Source organism: Vigna unguiculata, chromosome 11 (assembly GCF_004118075.2).
Source record: "Vigna unguiculata cultivar IT97K-499-35 chromosome 11, ASM411807v1, whole genome shotgun sequence".
NCBI classification, from domain to species: Eukaryota; Viridiplantae; Streptophyta; class Magnoliopsida; order Fabales; family Fabaceae; genus Vigna; species Vigna unguiculata.
This window is the reverse complement of record NC_040289.1, coordinates 20,370,878-20,377,995: the sequence shown is the minus strand read 5'-3', so window position 1 is coordinate 20,377,995 and position 7,118 is coordinate 20,370,878.

The window sequence follows — 7,118 nt, the reverse complement described above, 5'->3', positions numbered from 1 at the left end:
ATATCTACTTGCAATCCATCTTTCTCTTAGAGTCTCCGTGTTGTCTCCTTTAACTCTCTTTGGTCGTCCTATTATTTTCTAATTTTAATTTTCTTGTTTTGTGTCTTTAAAATTCCTTGAAGTTTTGTCTAGAGTTTTGAATTTTCTTTGTCCTCTTAAGTCAAGATTTAGATCTCGCAACATTTTTCACGTTGTTAGTTCGCTCTTTGCTTAAGTTACTAGAGTTCTTTGCCAAGTCCTAAAGGGAATTTGAGTGGAAAAAGACAAGAGAGTACATTCAAGAAAAAACCTATAAGTGTGATACACGAGTGGAAAATTGAGCGAAACACTTAGCCGAGTGGTGAGGTCCAAAAAAAAACAATTATTTTTTCTAACATTTGCTTGCAGGACATGACTTCTTCCCAGAATAGTGAGCCTCTATCACCTAAGACTGTGACATTTATGGTTGCACTTGATAAGCTCACATTAGAAATGAATCAAATGCAACAACACAATCAACAACAGTTCGAAAGGCTCCAAAAGTCTAATGAAGATGTGAGCATGAGATTAGAGGGGATGGAGAGAAGAAGAAGGAAACATGATGATTCAGACCATTCTCCTCATAATGATGAAGAGGAACATGTTTTTAGGCCATGGAGAGGCCAAAGACAAGAGGCCTTTGAGCACCATATGCTTAGGAGGGATAATTGTAAGACCCGTAGAATTTAATTAATTAAATAATTAATTAATTAATAAATGCGGGTGGGAAGAGCATTTATGACATCAAATTCTGATTGGTATGACATGGAAAAGTACTAGCTCAAGTGGCTGAGAGTACTTTGATTGTGTGAGAGGACTTGGGTTCAAGTGCTATGTATGCCAATTTTGTGTTATTATTTGTTATTGTTTTAAATATATGTTAATCATGTTGTGGAATAATATGAGATTTGGATTATATTTGTTAGCATGAAACATGAATTGGCTTAATGGTTGTGCATTGATTTGGCATTTGCATGGTTGTGGGTTCAAACATTGGAGAACCTAAATTAAACTTTATTTTTGCTAAACTTTAGTTTGGGTTGAATGTGAAGATTTGATGGAAAACCTAGATGAATGGGCAGCTTAGAAGCCTGGAAGAGTCTGAAAAATAGACCATAAAAGATCATTGAATGTTAATAAACATTACCATTAAGCCTATTTTTCGTTTTTGGTAATTAAACAAGCATTATGGGCAATAATAAAAGGCTAATTGTGAGAGAGAGAAGGGTTTTGGAGTCTGAACATTTGAGGTATTGAGGGATGCACGAATTCAAAGAGAAACAGTGAGTAGGGAGTGGAATTGAGGGGCTGGACAGTGGAAGAGCTTAGAGGAATTGTTGGAACTCAAGGAAAGAACTCAAGCACTATATTTCTTTAAGCGAAGGAATTCCAGGTTAGGGGAGCTGGACTTCGCCGTTTTATTCGTGTTGTTAATACTATGTGATATATGATGTATTGGGTGCTTGTACTGTGTTTAATGGATGAAATTCTGCTTTTTGGAATTTTTCCAGAAACCGCCTGGCGGGTGATGAATCACCGCCAGGCAAGACGTTTATTTTGTGTTGGTTTCGGGTTCTGGAAGAAGAACCGCCTGGCGGTACATTCCCGATCGCCAGGCGACGTGTATTTGTGTGCACCAGTTTTGGGTTCCTATTTGAACTGCTTGACGATGATGAATTTCTGCCAGGCGACACGAACCATTTTGGTTCGATTTTAACGATTTTGGGTGTTATAGAATGAGTTTGATCAGGGAAAAACCAAGTGGTAATTTTTAAGGGATAATCTAACATGTATTCTATTGATTTTTAGTGAAATGGATGGTATAATCTGATGGAACAGTATAATTGAATTCTTAGGGTTTGGATATTGAAGGTCTGATAGACTTAAGCCTGATAAAGTTAATTATACTAAAACGATTTTTGTTGAATTTAGACTAAGTGATGATTGGTGGCACTAGCATCAGGTTCTTGGAGAGAATTAATTGTGATTGAGATAAGAGAACAACCAATTGGTATGGGGGATCATCCGTAGGGGCTGCAAAACTAGGAAATTGCCCAGAAATCCATGTGCTGCTTAGCGGCACAGGACTCACCGCCAGGTGCCTTCGCAACAATATTGACTTTGTGTGGTTGCACGAGACAGTGAGGTAGTGGGGTATTTTGTTTTCCGGATAGGCAAGTGCATGGAATTAAGAATGTTAATTGGTGAAATAGTGATGAAGGATTATTTTGTTCCTTTTTAAGATTATTGAATATGGTGTGAGTTGATTAAGAAAGCTAAGTGAAATCCCCACTGGACATTAAGATAGCAAGCTATCTAGATGTGAAGGTTCCTTTCACAAAACTCAAGAGAAGAAGATAATGGATTGATTCAAAACAAAAAGGAAATGAAAAGCACATAAACCATAGAAAACCAAGAATAATTAAAGGAAGAAGAAAACATAAAATGGAAAGGAAAGAAATGGTAAAAATGTGAAAAGCACGCCACTACAAGGCTAGGCTAGAAGCCATGGCAACCTTGAAGATGAGTGGATGTGTGCCGCCACTTGCTATGCAAGATAAGGCTTACAAGTTTCACTCCCAAGGGAGGAAACTCTCACAAATGGTTGAGACACAAGAGTGTTTTTACTTCAAAATGTTCAACCCTTTTACATGTCTAGGAGCACCCCTTATATAGAAGGGTTTAGGGGCCTCTAAGCAAATAAAAGATACCTAAGGATGTCTCTACAAAAACCTAACCCTAGCTTCTAGAAACTAGGTCAAATAAGGTTACAAAAAAGAGAGACAAAAGAGCTAACTATGGTGTGTGCAAGGCTAATTTCGTTCTAGCACAAAAGGAGACAAAGAATGTGTCTCATATGTCTCCAAAATGTGGCCAAAGTGTGCTAAAAACAAAGGAGACCAAAGGTACATAGGTACACTTGTTTTATGCCTTTTACTTTATGCTTTATGCCTTTGCTTTACTCTCTCCTCCACATCATTTATGCTCCCCAATCACCATGCGCCACCTAGCATTGCTTTCTTACTCCTAATTAACCTATAAAGAAAATAAACATAGATTAGCATGTTGGCTTAAGTCAAGTCAACTATAGTCAACAAGTCAAACCTAGTCAAAGATCAACAAGTCAACTAAAGTTGATTCAACTAAGTCAACTTAGGCAATAAAAAATAACAAACACAAATGAAAGGGATGAAGGTTTAGTGAACTTCCTTTCTAAACATGCTTAGTCTTCTTAAGCATGTGCCTCCATCCTTGGTTGGGGTCAATCCTTCATCAAATAGAAATGTATTAACTAGAGGATTGAGTTGAGGCGGGAGGAATTGTTGGCAGGTTTTAGGTTACTGTAAGTGGGAAGTTAGAGACAAAGTTGGTAATTGGAATCAGTGAATTGTAACACGATAAGTATGAGCAAGATTAACATCAGAGGAATCTGTTTTCTTGTTTGTTGGGATGTCATACTCAAATGGAAGTGGAAGTTGGGATCGGGAATTAGTCACTTGAGGAGTGATGTACCTAGGTGGTAATAACTTAGCGAGAGTTAGGAAGTAGGGAATGAAGGATGGAAGCAAGTCTGACCAACTTTAAACCAGTACAACGCAGGAACTGGTATGGCGCCTGGCGGCAGTGTTAAGTCCGCCAAGCGATAGCTCTACTTCAGGGAGCTCTGTAAGACGCGAGGCGCTTGACGATGAAGGATGTTCCGCCAGGCGGTATCTGCATGATTAGAGATCTACTGGTCCGATGCGCCTGGTGGTGTGGATTGTCCTGCCAGGCGGTGCCTGCAGAAATTAATGATTCAGAGGCGCTTGGCGCCTAGCGGTATGTGTCCCCTGCCAGGCGGTCTGGAAGCTGGCAGCGCTTGGCAGTACGTGTCCCCTGTCAGGCGATTTTGCTGCTGCAACTCAGGGTTGTCGGATCTTGCATGCGTGAACTATAAGGCTTTTGGTGATACTTCAAAGGTGGGACTGCTGGTGTTCCTTGAGTTGAGCTCGGAACGTATCCCTTGAATTGAGCTCAGGATAGGGGTTAAGCACGTGGCATTCCTCGAGTTGAGCTCGAAATGGCATCCCTCGAGTTGAGATCGGGATGGCGGATGAACACGAAGAACCCTTGAGTTGAGCTCGGGTTGGCGAGTGTTGCTGGTGTGAGTGTGCTGGTTGTGGGCAGTACAGATGGGTCCAGATAGATTGCCCTCCTTAGTAAATAGCTGACGAGTTTGGTAGTCTTGGGACGTTACGAACTATGTTCGTATTTAGGAACTTCACCTGGCATTGCGGTGTATGATCCGTAGCAATGGTTTCCCGCACGTGCTTTGTCGGTTGTGACCGATAGGTATGGTAGCAGGTCATCTTGAAGTATTCACTAGAAGGTGTAGTATGCAAGTATCATGGTGGTGGCCATGCAAGATAGAGGAGAATTTCTATAATGTGACTATATGATATCTATATATGTTTATATGTGTGATTAACATATGTATGTGATTTTAATATGTTTAATCTGTTAAGCTCACCCTATCTGCTTGTGTTTGGCGATGATCGTGTACGTGGTACACGTGAGCAGGTGATGTTGATGCAGGTGGTGCTGGTGAGACTTAGTCATGGAGCGGGGTTCGCTTGTGAATTTTATGTTTATGTTTAAGTTTTATATTCTTAGATTTGTAAAAAAATTGTAAAGGCTTATGGCCTATTTGATAATATTTTCACTTTTGTAGTATGGATTTTTTAGTACTTTATCTTATATAATAAAAGTTTTAAATTTCCCGCGCTTATGGGAAATGAGGTATCATTAAATGCGGTGCATTTATTCTTCTATCAAATTTATTATTTTAATTCTGTAATATCCTGTCGGGATGTTACAATAATGATGAAGAAGAGCATGGTTTTAGACCAAGGCGAGGTCAAAGACGAGAGGAGTTTGGGAACCACACACCTCGAAGAGATAAGATGTGGAGGAAGATTATAATTCCTAAATTTAAGGGAGCTAATGACCCGAAAGCCTACCTGGCATGGGAAATGAAGCTTGACCAAATCTTCAACTCTTACAATTATTAAGATGATGGATGATAAGGTGCTTATGGCTTCCTTGGAGTTTGAAGGCTATGTTATGAATTGATGGAATCAAATCACTGTGGACATAGCTAGAAGAAGGCGGTTGCCAATTTCTACATGGGAGCAATTAAAGGTAGCTATGAAGGAAAAATTTGTGCCTCCTTATTATAAAAAAGAGATCTTCAACAAATTACAAATACTTACACAAGGAAATAGGAGTTTTGAAGAGTATGTTCAAGAGATGGAGGTCACCTTGATGCAAGCTGAAGTGGAAGAAACACATATGGCTACAATGGCTAGATTCTTGAATGGATTAAATTGGGAGATTCAAGATATGGTGGAAATGCACCATTATGAAATCTTGGAGGATCTTATTCACCAAGCCACCAGAGTTGAACAACAACTCAAGAGAAGAAGCGCCTACAGGAAGTCCTCCACCTCATGGAGAGATCAGGAGAAATATAAGAAGGAGGGAGCTACTTCTACCATTCCAAATTCTCAAGAGAATGAGTCCTCAAATGGTAAAGTAACTTCTCAAGCTAGTAATGATGATTCTTCCCGTTCTAGTGCAAAAAAAAATGTTTTAAATGTTTGGGTAGAGGACATATCGCAACTGAATGTCCCAACAGAAGAATTATGATGTTGTTGGCGAATGGTGAGTACATTAGTGAGCATTCTGCGGGTGACTCATCTGAATCATCTAGTAGTGATGAGGAGGAAAAGGAGTGTGAAGTCCCTCTTTTGGAGGGAGATCTCTTAATGGTTAGGCGGTTGTTGGGTAGTATGAATAAGGAGGAAGATGAGACCCAAAGAAGAAATATTTTTCGTTCTCGATGTATGGTTATGGGAAAGGTGTGTTCACTCATCATTGATGGAGGTAGTTGTACAAATGTAGCAAGTAAACAACTAGTGGAAAAGCTTGGTTTGGTGACATCTATGCACCCTAGTCCTTATACTTTGCAATGGTTGAGTGAGGATGGAGAATTGGTGGTAGATAAGCACGTGAACATTGCTTTCTCTATAAGTAAATATGTCGATGAGGTAGTATGTGATGTGGTACCTATGGATGCAAGTCACTTGTTGTTGGGGCGGCCTTGGCAATATGATAGAAAGGTAACCCATGATGGTCTAACCAATAAGTATTCTTTCTTGTTTAAGGGGCAGAAGGTGTCCCTAATACCTTTATCTCCTAGAGATATTTGTGAGGATCAAATTAAGATGAGATTGAGAAGAGAGCAAGAGAGAAAAGAAGGAAGAGAGAAAATTCCAAAAAAGGCAAGAAAAAGGAAGGTAAAAAAATAAAGAGTGATAAAAGCCTTTTCTTGAGAGAAAAAGAGATAAATAGAATGTTGATTGAGAAACAACCATTATATTTGCTTATGCCTAACAATACTTGTCTCTCGTCTGTGCAAGCTTATTTGTCTTCAGCTATGACACAACTTCTCAAGCAGTATGATGATGTCTTTCCTAAAGACATCCTTCATTGTTTACCTCCTAAAATGGGTACTGAGTATAATATAGATCTCATTCAGGGTACATCCCTTCCTATTAGGCCAACCTATAGGAGTAACCCAGAAGAAACTAAAGAGATACAGAAGCAAGTGGAGCAACTTATGGAAAAAGGATCGGTGCGGGAAAGTTTGAGTCCCTGTGCTATTTTAGTAATTTTGGTACCTATGAAAGATAGATTGGGGAGGATGTGCACTAACTGTAGAGCCATCAAATATATCATTATAAAGTGTGCGTATTTGACCCGGGAGGACCTTTCAGAATTCGGGTCGAATTCTCTCTAAATAGGGGAGAATGATAAAGAATCTTCAAGTGGTACGAATTTGAGGACAAATTCTCTTCAAGAAAGAGGGAATGATAGAGGACTATCCCAAGATTCCATACAAGAAGAACTTGAAGATGAACCTTTGGGTTTTCTTTTAGAAATTAGTTATGTTCTATGTTTTTGGTCTTTGAGTTTTCTTTTATAAATTAGTTTATGCTTTTATGTTTTGGGCTTGGACCTTCTTGTACGGTTTTCAGGTTTGCTTAAACTTATGTGTC